The sequence below is a fragment of the Chelonoidis abingdonii genome, chromosome 1 (assembly GCF_003597395.2).
Source record: "Chelonoidis abingdonii isolate Lonesome George chromosome 1, CheloAbing_2.0, whole genome shotgun sequence".
NCBI classification, from domain to species: domain Eukaryota; kingdom Metazoa; phylum Chordata; order Testudines; family Testudinidae; genus Chelonoidis; species Chelonoidis abingdonii.
Genome location: NC_133769.1, coordinates 16,257,627 through 16,274,752, shown reverse-complemented (window position 1 = coordinate 16,274,752; position 17,126 = coordinate 16,257,627). Strand labels below are relative to the sequence as shown.

Genomic DNA, 17,126 nt, shown 5'->3' with positions numbered 1-17,126 from the left:
ATCACTCAATATTACTCCTCCTTACTAATCTTATAAATAATGGAAATTCTGTATGTTTGAAAGAGTATAACTTCCTTTTTAACTATCATCAGTCCCTTCAAGATGCATAAGCAGCTAGTGATGTAAGTTATATGCAGGAAAAATAATAACAAGAAAGTTTGAAACTACCCTTAGACTTACATTCCTCTACCTTATTCCTTTTCTAGCCAGCCATTACAAAACTATCTTCACTTTCTATAATGGCTGTTTATCAATAAACGTAGCTCCATTGAATCATAGAATATTAGGCTTGGAAGAGACCTCAGGAGGTCATCTAGTCCAACCACCGCTCAAAGCGGGACCAACACCAACTAAATCAAACCAACTTTGTCAAGCCAGGCCTTAAAAACCTCTAAGGATAGAGATTCCACCACCTCCCTAGGTAACTGATTCCAGTGCTCCACCATCATGCTAGTACAAGCTAAGATCACACTAGGGGTCTTCCATCTGGAGGATAGGCCCATCAATGGCTATTAGCCAGAATGGGCAGGGATGGTGACCCTAGCCTCTGTTTGCTAGAAGCTAGGAACATAGGTACTGGAACTAGGAGTGCTGGGGGTGTTGCCACACCCCCTGGGTTGAAGTGGTTTCCATCATATACAGGGTTTACAGTTTGGTTCAATGGCTCTCAGCACCCCCACTATAAAAATTGTTCCAGCACCCCTGGCTGGGAACGGGCAACAGGATGGATCGCTTGATGATTACCTGTTCTGGTAATTCCCTCTGAAGCACCTGGCATTGGGCACTGTCAGAAGACAGGATACTGGCTAGATGGACTATTAGTCTGACTCAGTATAGCCGTTCTTTTGTTCTTATCTGTATACTAGAAACTCTGTTAACTGGGGCAAAATCAATCAGAGCCTATGGCAGTTGTTCAGGGGGAGCAGGCATGGAGAGACAATTTCTCTCACGAGGAAACCTTCTCAAACCAGCAATTCTTATAGGAACAAGGAAAGGAGAACACATGGAAAGATGCCCCAGCACAATAATATCTTTGTGGAGAACCAAGGGCAGGCAGAGGGGACACATTTTTAAAATGTAATATCTCAGTGAGGAAGATCAAACACTTAACTATGTTGCTAGCTTGCAAATCTAAGCACAGCACCATTGGCAGCTCTGGCTAATTATCCTGCTATTAACCAAAGAGGAAAATCCCTGCAGAAATGCTAGTGCTAAGAGCTAGTTACTTTCTTTTCCAAATGCACTGAACCGGGAAAGGCACCTGGAGCTCTCTACTCAGAGATCTGTAAAACCCTTGGCTGTACCACCTGCCAATGTAGGGTAAATGTGATGAGTCAGGATCACTTGCAGGGATCAGATAGTAATTCAGTTTCCTTCAGTTGAGACTGATCAGTGGGGGGCCTAGTAATAGGAGTAGGTTATGGCGTGTGGATTCAGCCACTGGGAACTGGAATGGGGCTGTTAATTCATGTTAGATCAATTATCATGTGATCACAACATTGCATGAAATGAAAAATGGTTGACAAAATTAGGGCACAGCTTTCATAATGCTTGGCCATCTTATGAAGGCAGGAGGCAGACTTGTATATGTTACTATTACAGCACTTCTGCATGCTAAGCCTGTAACTGAACCGCTCCTTGGTGCTCTTGAGGTGGTCGATGTACGGTTTCATGAGGAGAATAAGGGGGCAGGATCCCCCTGGATCTCTCCTGGCATTTCAACATTGCCAGTGGTAGTCCACCAGCTGGGAAAGAAGGTCCCTGCTTGCAGCTTTCTGGACAGTCCTGTGTTCTTAAAGAGATAAGTATCATGCACCCTCCCTGACCAGCCAACACTGATGTCAGTAAAGCATCCCTGGTGATCCATCAGCGCTTGCATTACCACTCAGCTCACTCATTTGAGGACTGTAAGGCTTATGTGAGAAGCTATTGGTGTTACCTACACGCTCTAGAGCAGTGGTGTCCAACCTTTTTGTGGCCAGTAGCACATTTATGTTTTCAGAAGAGTGTGGCGGGCACCAACAATTTTTCAAGGCTTATTTTGTATTTGTACATTAAATAATACAAAAAAATCATATTTAATATACATAATATATGAATCCATAAGATAAAAAGGGTAATTTTACATGTAAAAGGTATTAATTAAATTATTCAGCAATTACGCTTTCACCTTACCATGTGAATTTGCTCTTTTTTATCTATCTGTAAGAAAAATTAAGGAGTTTTTACAAAATAAATATCAAACAGTTTTCATCTTATTTATTTTTAAAAAGTTAAACTGCTGGTCCAAATATATTTATTATTCTTACTTTAACATAGAATGAAGCCTGCAGCCCCGGAGTTCTCTGTCCCTGGCAGGTGCGGGGCTGTGGTTTCTCTCCGGCTTAAGCCACAGCCTGGCACCTGCTGGGGACAGAGAACGGGAGTGCCCACAGCCTGCAGCCCCAGAGAAACTGGAGAGAAGCCACAGCCCCGTGCTTCCCAGGAACAGAGAACACCGGTGCCTGCAGCCTGCAGCCCCAGAGTTCTCTGGCCCCAGCAGAGGTGGGGCCACTGCTTTTCTCCGGCTACAAAGCTAGAGAGAAGCTGCAGCCCTGTGCCTGCCAGGGACAGAGAACACCGGCCCCCGCAGCCAGTGGGCCTGGAGTTCTCTGTCCCCGGCAAGCGCAGGGCCGCGGCTTCTCTCCCCTGATGGGCACTAGGCAGGCTCACTAGTATATCCACCTTTACCCAGTTCCCTGGGCTCAAGGCATAACACAGGTAGTTTAGGCATTGTCTTACCCCCTACCCTGGGCTTAGGGCACAACCTTCTGTGGGCTTACGGGACCTTTTAGCAGTGAAAAAGCCTTACACAGTAATATCCTGAACCTCTATTTATTAACAGTTACCAAACGAGAAGGCACATGTGCTAAGCAAACACTCCCCACTCACAATAAGACAGATGAATTCCTGGTGACCAGCCAGGATCAGGTCATCTGGGGACTCCAGTTTCTGCACAATATAGTTGGTAGGGTGTTCAGGTCCGGCATTTCTGATCTCGGGCTGTGTCTTGGAGTTGGTGCCAAAAGAACTTCCTCTAGGACCCCCCAAACCATGCATATAGTAGAGAAATAGGGATCAAAAAGGCAAAACAATAAAGAAGTAGAGAAGGGGTGGTGTCGGGGCTGGGCCTTGTGGGGAATGGGCAGAGCAAGGCCAGGGGCTTGGGGAGAAGGGGTGGGCCTGGGCAGCTCTGGACTCAGCAACAATCTCTCCCCCTTCTGGTACTTGGGTATCCCTCCCACGGAGAGATGTTATCCCTTTGTAAGTCTGTGCTGTGGACCTCCGTCCAGCGCTGAATGGGTGAAAGTGTGTTTTAAATTTGCAGGTTGGGTTGAGGATTTTCTCGCTGACTGTCTTGTCAGGTGGGTGGGAAGGACACACTGACCCCAGTGGCTTCATAGATGGTGTGTCTCCGTGGTTTGTTTATTTTTTTACTAATCATAATACCTAGCATCTTTTTGGTGCTTTTCATCTGTAGCTCTCAAAGCTCTTTATAAAGCAGGGTTAGGCTTGTTAGTGCTCAGACCTGCTGACTCTCAGCCAGTGTCCTAGCCACTGGATGGCACTGCCTCGCTTATGGGAAAGTCCTGGACTCAAAACCTTTCTAGAGAATGTTTAAACCAGGACTTCTACTGGGTTTTGGAGTAATTTTTACTGAACTTTATTCAATATCTATAGAATCCTATAAGTTTCATGCTGATTAAATTCTACAGGACTTTTCTGTACAGATAATAGAGCCCTTGGGGCAGGGATTTTGTCTTCGTATAAATCTGTACCGTGCTGAGCATGATGGGGGTGCCCAAGAAATACCTACTCTCCTCTACCATCCCCCCAGACAGGCACCTTTCCCACAAACTAGCTCCACTCAGTTTGCCCCTTCAGATGAGTAGTTTTGGGGAAGGTTATTTGTCTCTGTGCACTTCCTATACCCTCTGCACTCAATTTTGCTTCCTAGAACTGCCAAATGCTCCAGTCTCCAACCATTATCACTGTTATTTTATAGGGTTCCAAATCATATGAGGCACTTCGCTGAAGTGCTAGGAAGAGGTGGTCCCTGCTCCAAAGAGCTTCCAACCTCAATGTAATTGTAATACACACTGCATGGGGGTAACAAGCAGCAGGGAGGGAATGGTGAAGGGAAAGATAGTATAATAATATGCGTCTCCACTGACAAGAGGTGCACATCTCGGCGGCACCGGGATCCTTTTACCTAAGTAAAACAGATCATGTATAAACTAATGAAAAGTTGTGACTCGCTTAGGGGTGCATTTTGTCAGAGAAAAACAGAGTTTTCACTCTCTTGTTGGGTGCAGCAAGTCAGATACTTAATTCTCTAGCAATTACATGGAGAGAGAGAGTGCACTAGGACACAGGATTTCCCTCACCTAGGCAGGTCTCTCTCCAGGTAAACATTTACAGCAAGCATTTATACCTTTGATTACATACAATAATAAGCAACAGCTGCATTCTGTTTATACATAGGTCATCCTGATATCTTATTTTTCTCACCTCTATTTAGACTCTAGTCTGCATTCCATACTTATCTAACACAAGGTCACAACAACTTCTCACACAGTTCTTTCCTACTTGCCTCACACAATCCTTGCTTCTACAAATCTCGCGTTGTTAGGATTACAGTTAGCTTGACTTTTGCTCACAGAGGGGACTATTTGCATTGAAATCCCCTTCAAATCCATCAGTTCTTTCTCTACTTCCACAACTGGGGCCAGGTTTTCAAAAGCATTCAGCACCCACTGTGATGAACAGTCTTGAAAATCTGGCCACCTATGTTGGTGCCTAAATAGAAGCTGAGCTCTTCTGAAAATCTAGCCCTTATTGTAGGTTTGACAGAAACAAGCTGCCGGGCTTTGCACTGGTCACAGCAATAATCAGTACATAAGGGATCAGTGACAACCTGGCAGCTTTCTTCCCTAGCGAGAAGAGCCAGGATTGATACACAAGAACCAGGACAGAATCAGGCTGGGGTCAGAGAGCTGATAGCAGTTGTAATACTGGGCTGGAATCAGGAGGAAAGTTTTAGGGTCAGAGTCAGGCGGGTCAGAGACTGGAGATCAAAAATCACAGTGAGGTCTGGAGTCACAGCAGGCCAGAAGTCTGTGTGGTTGTCTAGACCAGAGGTCGGCAACCTACAGCATGCGTGCCAAAGGTGGCACGCGAGCTGATTTTACCTGGCACGCAGCTGCCATCCAGGGTCTCAGCCCCCAGCTCCGCTCAGCCCGCTGCCAGCTGAGTGAACACAACTCCAGGCTGGCAGGAGGCTGAGCGGGGCCGGCAACTGGGACCCCAGACCAGTGGCAGGCGTGCCCCCCAGCTCCCCCCTCACCGTGCTCAGGGTCCGTGGCTCCCAGAAGTGTGAGCCGCTGCTGCTGCTGCCCCTCCCACAGCTCCCCCCATCCTGCTGCCTCAGCACTCCACGTGGAGCCAGCATCTGACTGGCATGGGCATGGTAAAGGAGAGTCCCGGGGCCAGTCAGGGAGCAGAGGGAGGGTTGGATGGGTCGGGAGTTCTAGCAGTCCTGTCGGGGGCGGGAAGTGGGAGTCCTGGGGGCTGTCTGGGAGCAGGGGTGTGGATAAGGGTTGAGGCTGTCAGGGGGGTAGGGTCCTGGGTGGGAAGTTAGGGTGGGAGGGGGTCTCAGGAGGGGACAGTTAGGGGACAAGGAACAGGAGACTTAGGTAGGAATCCCCTAACTCAATGTCAGTTAGGCACGTAACCTGCTTAGGTGCTTTTGAAAATCCCACTAAGGGGCTACCTGCATGTTTAGACTCCTTTGACAATCTGGCCCTTAGAACACAATCTTGCAAACATGCAGGTCCATAGCTCTGAACTCACGGGCCCATCATCCTTCCAAGATCTGCCCAAGGAAACGACTTTGCACAAGAATCTTCTCCCATCTGTGCACAAGGCAGGCTCAGCCATTCCATGGCATCATCCGTCTTTCGTCTGAACCTCACAGAAGATTCGCCAATGGGCCTAGTATCAAGTTACAGAGATTTAGTAACATTAACTGCTGACATTCTGTCTATATTTAAATGAACTCCATTCTCTTCCTTTAACTGCTGAGACCATTCTGTTCAGATCACTTGCCTAAATGAATTCCCTGCAGATTTTTTTATTCCCCTCACAGTTGCAGCCTGGAGAATGATCCTCTGACCCTAGAGGAGAGATGCTTTTGTGAGGAAAATGGTTACATTATAGTTAAGAGTCTGGTTTCTGAGGAAGACATTGATTGCTTCAGGTACAGGGTGATAAGCTGCAGCAACACAATCAGATTCTTTCAGACCACATCTAATTTGGCCTGTCCTGGATTGTCACAAGACAGAAGCATCTCAGTAATCAAGGACTTATTGCTTCAATTAAATAACAGAAAGAAAGTGGGTCAGGTCCTCAGCTCTGCCAAGGGAAAACTGTATAGATCAGCTGAGACACGCAAATGGCCCAGGTTATTGGCCCCCTGCTTTTCTCCTCTGGTCTGCTAGTACGGGAAAGAAGCTGTCTCTGAGTCAACCTCTGCTCATTTAATCCTGGGCCACCCAAGGCCTTAGCTGCTCTAAGTTATGCACTGGCTGAGGATAGGGCAGAGTGTTGTTAGTGCCACACATCTTTCACATCCTCATGTCCCTGGCATGCTACCTTGCCTTGCTAGGTCCATCAATGGCTATTAGCCAAGATAGCCAGGGATGCAACCCCATGCTCTGAGTGTCCCTAGCCACTGGGTGCCAGAAGCTTGGATAGGACAACAGAGGATGAATCACTTGATAATTGTCTTGTCCTGTTCATTCCCTCTGAAGCACTTGGCACAGGGCACTGTTGGAAGGCTGGATACTAAGCTATATGGACCATTGTTCTGACCAGTATGGCCGTTCTTATGCTCAAAAAGCCTACCTAAAGTTACTGGCTGCACCACAGTTGAGGTGTCCCCTGTGTCAGGGAACATCCTTTGCTACCCAGTTAGGGCAGCTTTCCACCTGTTTCTGGCAACACAAAACTGCCAAGGCATAGAATCTGGGGTAATATGTTTTAAAATAGTGAAATGGCAATGTCTGAAAACTAAAATGGTTTTAATGTGTTTTCTTCTTCGCCTCCACCCTCCAGAACTGAGTTTATAAATGTCTGCAAGAAAGATGCAAGATAGACTGATGTTATTGGGAGATTGGGACGCCGCTAAATCAAACAACATTCTAGATGAAAAATTGGTTATTAAAATTCAGAATTTCCAGGAAAATGAAGAGTGCTTCAGATACTGGTCCTTGGCTCAGGTCAAAAAACCCAACATTCTTGTGGGGTTTGGTTTTACAAATAACTGTTGGCATATATATTTAAAATGACTAGTTACTAGGAAGCTTTTGTTTTCAGAAAAAGGAATATGTGAGTTCTCAAAGTAACTAAGTGGATTTTACTGCAGTTCACTCTCAGATGTGCAGTTTACAAAGTGCATGGGAATGGGTACTACTATTTAACACTCATCTTTCCTAGGCTCCTGTGTACCAGGAGTTGCAAAAAGAGAGATGATGCCTTGTGGTTGAAAGGCCCTGTCTTGAGGATATGTATTTCCAGTCATATTAGCTCAAGTGAATTAGCTGAAAACCATTGAAAAGCCTTGCTAGGAATGGGATGCAGGTTAACTGTGGCTGATTGAAAAAAAATAGATCAAAGCTTCATTTCAAAGGAAAATTACTTTTTGGAGAAAACAACTTTTTCTCTAAGTGTCTGCTTTCCTCAGAAAAACCTGGATTTTTGTAGGAAACCTGAAAATTGATTTGTTTAGCAGGAAACAATTTTTTTTGTACAACTGCTGAAAACCAAAAATGACAAATTTCTGGAGTTTGGGCTTTCAGTTTTTCAATGAAAAGCCAAAATTTTCCACTGACCCCCTTCCCCCAATATTCTAACCACCTCTAACACTAATATATTTAAAGCCCTGTTCTAGCCTAGGCTCCTCTCAGGTTTGATCTGGACCAATTAACATAGTTTCAAATATAAGAACAGGAGAATGACCTTACTGGGTCAGACCAAACATCCATCCAGCCCAGGATCCTGTCTGCTGACAGTGGCCAATGCCAGGTGCCCCAGAGGGAATGAACAGAACAGGTGATCATCAAGTGATCCATCCCGTCACTCATTCCCAGCTTCTGGCAAACAGAGGCTAAGGGACACCAACCCTGCCCATCCTGGTTATTAGCCATTGATGGACCTATCCTCCGTGAATTTATCTAGTTCTTTTTTTGAACCCTATATGTTAGCCTGCATCTTAAGAGAACATAAGGTGATGGAAAAGCCACTTGATTGAACTAACACATGTGAAGAACATACCCTTTTTTCCACCAAGACATACCCTACAGATGTTCCGCACTCTCAGCAAGTCATCTCACACTGCTAAAGAGAACGGATGTGGAATGTATAGGGAAATGCAGAACGGATAAACGAGTGCTGTATGCTGCACTGTTGTGGTAGCATTATTTACTTATTTCATCCTTCCGTGCCATATCAACTGGATTATAACTGGACACCTGATGTTCATTATTGGTCTAGCTGAAGCAAACAAATACAAGTAAATAGCCTGCAGCGAATACTTCTATACACAGCATTAGTAAAGGAGAGCTCAAAGTGGTGGGAGAACGGCACTGAAAGCTCCATTCATCCCACTATATCGCTGTGGGTAAGGAAGGAAGAGTGGAGGACTCTGATTTGAGCATGAGTCTCCTGACAGCACCCTTTGCAGCTAGATCTGTTGTGCTGGGGAAAGCTGTGGGAGTGAGAAATCGCACACATGTGCCCGCACATCATCTGGGGCCAGACACAGAAAGAGGAGGAAAATTATTTTCATTCCAAAGCCAGCGGCTACTGCAATTGGCTCCCCCAGTGACATCACTAGTGAAGGGTTAGAAACAGCACAAGTACATCCTGGGATCGAGTGCATTATCCGAGTCACAGCTGAAGGAACAATTGAAGGAACTGCACAGTACCCGTGGGACTAGACCTGATCTAGTTGGATGGTAAATTGCTAAAACATTTTAGTTCTGGTAAATGCTAGGAGAGTTGAGATCCCAAGAATGGCTGGTATTGTAGGATGCAATTTTTAAAGGAGCATAAAGGATTTAGGCACCTGACTCCCAATTAAATTAAATGCAATTTGGGCCTATAAATCCCATATGCCCATTTGAAAATCCCAGCCAGGGTATTTTGCTTTGTTCTGCTCTGTGACAGTCCTGAGCAAATTTTACACACCCAGTTTAAAAACAGCCTTCAAGACAAGCACTCACATGACCTTAATTATAGCAACCTTCATGGTGACACTAATATTAGCCATGTCTTACCTGACCATGGAAAGAATCTCAGGGAGAAATACGAGCGACATGTCATGCTGAGTTTGCTGGCTAATCCTTCAATGCAGAAGGGAAGCAACTTTGAATGAAAGCATTATTGTAGGTTAGTTAATAAGCTTATTTATGAAGCAGCCCATTTCTGAGGTGGTTGGGGCACTGAATAACAATTAAACACAATAAAAATACCTTTGTAGTACTGTAAAAACAAACCCAAGGAGTACTTCAAGGAAATGGTGAGTGCCTGCAGAGTGGTAGAATCCCTAAAACGGAGGTAGTGTCTGAGCATGGACAGTTGTTGGGATTAGGCTCAAGGAGGAGACCTTGAATGTACTGTTAGTTCTGTATTTGTTTATTTGTATTCCATAGGAACCTAAGGGTTCCAATCATGCCCCAGAGTTCCACTGCACCGGGCGCTGCACAGATATGCAACCAAGAAACAGCTCCTTCCCAGGGAGCTCGAATTAATCTAGCCTGAGTCTACACTGGTCTGCCACTTCATTCACTTTCTCCTTGTTGTCTGCATTTCCTTACCCCTTTCTCTGTAATCAGGCTGGATGTGCATTGCTAGTTGCAGTATGGGTGATGTTACTTTAGTAGACCATATATACTTTATGGACAAAGGCTCCAACCCTGTAAATGCTTATTCCCATGCTTCATTTTACTCTCACAAGTAATTCCACGGAAGGCAATGGCACTCCTCGAGTGTTTAAGTTTAAGCATGTGTAAGTATAAGTCTTGGGGGCAACTTTAGGAAATTACCAACAAATGTGTAACATCTTCTAGTGCTGACATCACTCTAACCTGATATAAGATGCTTAAATATTATAGTTAAAATCTCTAAGCCATTTTCAAAGCAGTAGATACTATAAGAGATAATCCATTTTCACTGGATTCAGTGGATGTTACAACACTGACTTCTTGATTTTTAAAACATTTTTTTCCCATATATCCTAAAATATGTTGAGTGCTTCCCAGGGCCAAACATGAAGGCACTGCATGCAATGCTGATAAATAAACCTCCAGATTCTAGTAAGGAGATGTTTCAGAAGGGAAAAAGCCTTTTAGTTCTGTATAAAAGGTCACTATCAAGTTCAGAGTAAATGGCCTTATTTTCTAAGTTTATTAAGTCAATCTCCAATTGGTGATAGCATCCACTGGTTAAATGTGCAATTTTGCACACAGCAGTGAGAAAATCAAGCAAATGTCCTTCCGTAAAGTGTGATGTTATTAATGTGCCAGTTTGTTAAAAGTGAAATAAATTTGAGAATCTAATTTACTTTTTATTCTGTGTATTTGCATTTTGTATTTCATACAGCTCAGACAATGAAAACAGGCTGGTGAAGTTCTATTTTTGGCTATCAGACAATGGCACAATGTTAGGCTTGCAAATAGGACAGGAAACGCTTTACATCTAAATCACAAACTGTTTTCAGGGGGAATTGTTTTTAAAAATGAAATGTTTATAATGACATTAGGCCAAGCTGGGAGAAAGTGAAAAAAGGTTTTCTGCAAATTTGGTAAATTCTGATTGGAACTAGCTTCACAGCTTGTGCAGTATTTACAGTCTATGGGGGTTCTTTCATGTGAAAGTTTGGGGTTTTTTTGGCAAGGATGTTTTGGGAAAACTGAAGCCTCGTGATTACTTGATCACGATTGGATGTCTTTCTAAAAATTATGCTGTAGCTCAACTATAAGATATGGACTTGGCACAGGAATTACTGTGTGAAATTCTATGGCCTGTGTTATGCAAAAGATCAAACTAGATTATCATAATGGTCTGCTTGGGCCTTGAAATCTCCGAAACTTGTGTAACTATTAGAGCTGGTCAAAAGTTCATGATGTGAACAGTAAGAAACTTTCACATAGCGGTAAGACTGATCTGGGTTTTAGTCTGAGTTCTCGCCATCCCCTGCCTCAGGATTCACAGTACTTCCCCATCAGGCTGGAAGAATGCTTCATGTGTGCCTGGACTGCCGTGGAGCACATAGATGGCAGCAATGGCTGTTTGAGTGCATTGCCAGGAACACATAAGAGTTCCCTGAAAAAGCACCAATACCCTGAATGGCAGGTAAAATTGCAAGTGGGAATAGAAAGTGCTTGTGAAATTAAATGAAGTCTTGTTTTTTGGAGGTTGGTTTTCTTTTTATTCATAACAAGTGGGAGACGAGTTGTGCAAATCCTTCACTGTTGTTAGCCAAGACCTTAAGAACATAAAAACATAAGAATGGCCATACTGGGTCAGACCAAAGCTCCATCTAGCCCAGTATCCTGTCTTCCAACAGTGGCCAATGCCAGGTGCCCCAGAGGGAATAAACAGAACAAGCAGTCGTCATGTGATCCATCCTCTGTCACCTAACCTTTCCTGTCCAGAGAAGAAAGCTCTTATGCTTTCCAGTGAAGGATCTGGTTCTGGTCACTGTCAGAGGCAGAATACTGGACTAAATGAACCTTTGATCTGATCCAGTCTGGCTGTCCCTAAATTGTTTTATTTTGAGACTATTTGTGTATCCAGTGTGTCTAAAGAATCTAAGTCTCAGCCCCAGGGAGTTAGAGAAAGTTTTTGCTCTGGTTCTGGTTATGTGCTCAAAGACCAACTGTAAGTCATTCGTTTATATGAAAAACCAAAGAGTGTTGCCTATCCAAAGGTCTCCTTCCTATATAGAGACGTCAACAGATTATTTTGGATCAGTGGAGGGAAACTTGTTCTAGTGCCCAAAATCCCTCATGGAAAATGCTCAGCCAGCAGCCCCCACTTCTTTCTAATGAAAGGAGCTCTAGTTTGAGTGCTTCTGCCAAGCGAACTCTCACAGCATGGCCTAAGAGATGCTTTAACAGCAGTGTGCAATGAGCTCACTCAGTGTTTCCTCCTGCCTTGAGATGATGGTTTGGAGATTTTGATCCAATGTGGTTTAAGAATATTTTCATATGGAATCTTACTTTCATTCTTGAGCTTTCAATGACAAAGTCTCTTTCACATAATGTCATCATCCTCCCTGGATGTGTTCAAAGCACCACATGCAATACATAGGATCTACCACTCAGCTGGGAGCCTCAGACATAGCTGGTTAGTAAACATGAACTCCAGTGTCAATCAAAGACCTGAAATAGAATAGTGAAGAGTTTTCCAAAGCTGAGATGCAGCAGCAGTTTTATGGATGCTAGTTCTCCCATGAAGTAAATTCAGTTTCTGTTTGTTTCTAGGGTGGTTTTCATAAGGTGTACTATGGAATCTCTCAATAGGATAAACACCTTCTCAGGGTTTGCCTCGTTATGGAGAAGGGAAACACAGTATTCTTCCATCCCCTGATGATCCATGGCTCTGGAATGAACAGGACTCAAGGGTTCCGGAAAGGAGGAAACTTTTTCAAGTTACAGAGAGTCTGATGTTCCAACAAAATGAATAAGAGTAAAATGCTCTGGTATTTTACGGATGTTTAATAGTCTCTCTAAAATATTATCATAGATTTCAGATGCAAGTTTAGATTTTGTGACTCTGATCTAATTCTGTTGCAGTTTTCCCCTTGTCTATCCACATTAGTTAGTGTTTGAAAATGTATTTAATTCTGCAGCAAAATTCTTAAGTGATGCATTAAAATATTTACTTAAATTACAAAATTTGTGAGCTAGTTTTCCTCTCTCTCACACCAATGGAAAACAAGGGTAACTTCCTTAAAGTCAGTGTGTAAGACAGACCTGAAGTGAGAGTAGAATAATACCACAAATGTCTAATTCTCTCTTTAAAGCACCAAGGAATGGTTTGCTACATTGAGAATGGGGCTGACATGTTTAAAAGAGATTGCCACTTTCAGGAAAGAAGCTTTGAGCCCATCTAACTAAAGTGGGTAACTACTGTATGCAATTTCAATGCATATTCATTTCAGATGGATTTTTTAACAAATTTGTTTTATTATGTTTATATCCCTGTTGTGTTTGAATAAAATGATTCACTAAAATATTCATGGTCAGCAAAGAAATGGAAATAGAAAATTGTAAAAAGAAATATTGGAGAATACTTTCAGCCAGCTTATTTCAAATTCATAATTGCAAGTATTTACAACAACACATGACTCTAAGGTCTTGTCCGGAGTAGGATTTAAGGCGGAATGATTGCACATATTAGTTAACACTTTTCAAAAGTCTAGTGTAGACAAGGTGCATAAATTCCACATATGCTAAATTGATCAAGTTTAGCCTGGTCTTTAACTCAGCAGTTCTCAAACCACTAGCGCTGATAGAAAATTTTCAGGAGCCATTTCCATCAGAAAAAGCTAATTTGACAAAATGGAAACATATCACAGGAATGTGACGATTGTGTCGAAATTTTCTTAAAGTTTGGATATGGTCAGAACAGTTTTTTGCTAAAGTCAATACATTTCCTTTTGACTTAACAGTTTTGACTTATTAACATAAAAGTTGAAACAAACTGTTTCAATACGGTTGAAATGAAATATTCTGGAATATTTTGTTTCATAAAAACATTGACATTTTATCTTGATTTGGGACTAAATCAAATTTTGAAATCTTGTAATTTCACAGGGGATCGAAATTCCATATTTGGCTCAGCTCTTTCAACCAATTTAGTATGTGTTAAGGGCAGTGGACTTTGTCTATACTAGACTCTTATATATATTAGCTAAAACAGGCCTAAGAGCTGAAGGGAAAAGCATCGCACCAACTGGCTTATGTGCTCAGTAAAACCTAACCAACACAGCTCTACTTTTCCATATCAGATACAATACTCCAGCACAATCTATGAATCAAGAATCACTTGCAAACATTACTGACTGAATAATAAATACATTTCAGAAAATCATGAGCTGTTCAGAGACAAATTTATGAAGAGAAAAAAAAAAAAAGAGGTTAAAATCTTTTGATCACTCATTTGCTCAGCTCTACACTTAATGTACTTACAGATCTTACAGCATCCCCTGGGGCATGAGGAAAATGGAACTGATTGTTTGCAAATACTATTAGTTCATTTCATTATCTTAAAAACAAAAATGGGATAAAACGTTCTAGGATAACTAATCCTTACAGGGGATTTTCACACTGAGGAAAAACTAGGAGAGAGAATATACATAGCGTCTTTCATCCAGAGGGAACCCAAAATGCTATAGAAAGTATTATCACAACATTGGTCTATGTTATCGAGTGGCTTTATTACCATTTCTCTCCTCCATTCCAGCCTGTTTATTGTTACATTTATTTGTTGGGTCTTGTGTTATTTTTAGATTGTGAGGAAGGGATTCTGTCTGTCTAAGTGTTTGTAAACTATCTACAACTAAGGGACCTTTGTCTTGTTCAGTGCATGTAGGAACTACTATAATCTGAATAATAACTTGTAACAAATATAGGAATTATTTCACTCACTACTGAAATGCAAGACCTTTGAAACCCCACAACTGTTTAACAATACAGTACTTTTTTGGATAAGAAGTGGACAGTATCTAGTTCTATTGAAATGACAGGGTAAGCAGACTGTGATAAAACTTAGTGTTTTCAACAAATTTTTACTTGGGCAAACACTCCTACTCAGCTACATTTGGTCCATTTTAAGTCTTATTTAAGAGACAACAACTTCAGAAGCACGATCTTATTCTGAATATAATGCAAAGGTTTTTCAGCTCCTTACAGATTCAGAGGAAAGGTCATCTGCTGACCCACCACCACTTCCATCAGGATTGTAGCACCTTAGGTTCTTCTTACCAGAGTTTCCATCCAAATACTGCTCTTACCTAGTCCTGCTTAACTTATGATCTCAACATGATCTCAAAAGGTCATAGCAAAAAGTAATGTGCGGGTAATAAAATGTTGTTATCCTTATTGTATGAGTAAAGGACAGCAGAACTGTACTTAGCCTGTCCTTATTGAGGGGGTCACACTCAGTGCTTAGTTTGTTCTAGGACTTACCAGGGCTGAGCCCAGCATATCTAGGCTTGGCAGTTCATAGCTGCAGGAGCTCTGGGTTTGCCACATCAGTTATGAAAGTAAAAAATTTACTTGAGCCCTGGCACCTAATTGCGTCAGTTCCAGCACCTCTTTCATTACAAATTAAGTGCTGGTTACCGTCAACTGAACTGCACTTGCTAAGCAGGGGGTTGAATACCAGATCCACCAGTGTGATATAATTATGATATGTTTTGTACAAAGCATGCCTTGTGAGGTATCAGTCTAAAAGTCTTGATCTGCTAAACATCAATATTTCGTTGAACTGAATGTGTTATCATTGCATGTGAAGTTATGAAACCTTGCTATGTGTAAGTTACTAAGGTATGATGTGAGGCAGGAAACACCCAAAAGCAGCCTTCCAGGTACAACAATGGAGTAGCCAGACAGTGTTAACTTCTGTCATCAACACCCATCAAGGGAAGAATCCACTAACACACGAACTCTGTATAAGCAAGTTTCCTCAGAGGGAGCATGTAGGCAATGGAGAATGTTTGGCCAACGGGGGCTGGACCCCTCATGTCATATTATGGACTTTCGAGCAAGCTGTAAGAATCTATAAAAGATGGGGATTGACATCATAACTTGTCTTCACTTCCCCACAACTCAACACCTGAAAGAACCCTCGGGAAGACAAAAGGACTTGGAATGGGGGAAGGGAACCCAGGCTGCACAGCAAATGCAGCCTGGGCCTCAATAATCGGTAAGTCAGCTTCTAGCATCAGTGAGTGTGAGCTATTGCTGATTCAAACCCAGGGCCGGTGCAAGGAAGTTTCGTGCCTAGGCGAAACTTCCACCTTGCACCCCCCCCAGCTAACCCCACACCCCCCAAGGCAGCTAACTCAGCCCCCCACCCGGGGAGCCCCCCCCGCAGAGCTACCCCCCCACCGCGACAGCTAACCCCTCTGCCCCCCAGCCCCCCATGGCAGCTAACCTGCCTGGGGAGACTTCCCCCCTCCCCCTGCTCCCAGCAGCTAACCCTGCCTGGGGAGACCTCCCCCCTCCCCCGGCAGCTAACCCTGCCTGGGAAGCCCTCCTGCGGAAGCTAACCCTGCCTGAGTAGCCCGCCCCAGCTCACCTCGGCTCCGCCTCCTCCATGAGCACGTCGGCGCTGCTCTAATTCTCCTCCCCGCCCAGCTTGCGTGGCTGATTGGAGGAGACTTAGAGCTGGGCTGTGTGCTCAGCGGAGGAGGCAGAGTGGAGGTGAGCTGGGGCAGGGAGCTGTTCCCCTGTGCACCCCTCCCTCGTTATTGCGGGCAACCCTCTCCGTGCGCCCCCCACCCAGCTCACCTCCACCTCCTCACCTGAGGGGGCTTTTAGGCGCCCCCAACCACTAGGAGCCCTAGGCGGCTGCCTAGTTTGCCTAAATGGTTGCACTGGCCCTGTTCAAACCCTATCTAGTTTGTATAACTCTTAGTTTACGATTGTTTTATTTCCTAGGTAACCTGCTTTGATCTGTTATAACTTATAATCACTTCAAATGCATCTTTCTGTAGTTAATAAACTTGTTTTATGGTAACCAGTGGGTTTTTGAGTGAAGTGTATCAGCTCAGTTAACACAGGCTTGGTGCATATCCTCCCCACATCAAGGGGAAAGCCGATTAATTAATGAGCTTGCACCGCACAGACACCTGTGCAGTGCAAGACGGCATAATTCTGGGCTTATACTCCAGTAAAGGTGTAAGGCTGGGAAGCGGGGAAATTGGCTGATGCCTCCATTGCAAATCCATGAGTGGCTTAGGTAAAGCATGAAAGTGACTCCGGTGGGTGTGTGGTGCCATCTGGTGTCATGTT

General features: G+C 43.6%; 1 pseudogene; it reads left to right on the top strand.

The window, feature by feature from the left end:
* The first annotated feature begins 102 nt into the window (after window positions 1–102).
* LOC116835465 (phytanoyl-CoA dioxygenase, peroxisomal-like) lies at window positions 103–12,770 on the top strand (annotated as a pseudogene).
* The last annotated feature ends 4,356 nt before the right edge of the window (window positions 12,771–17,126 follow it).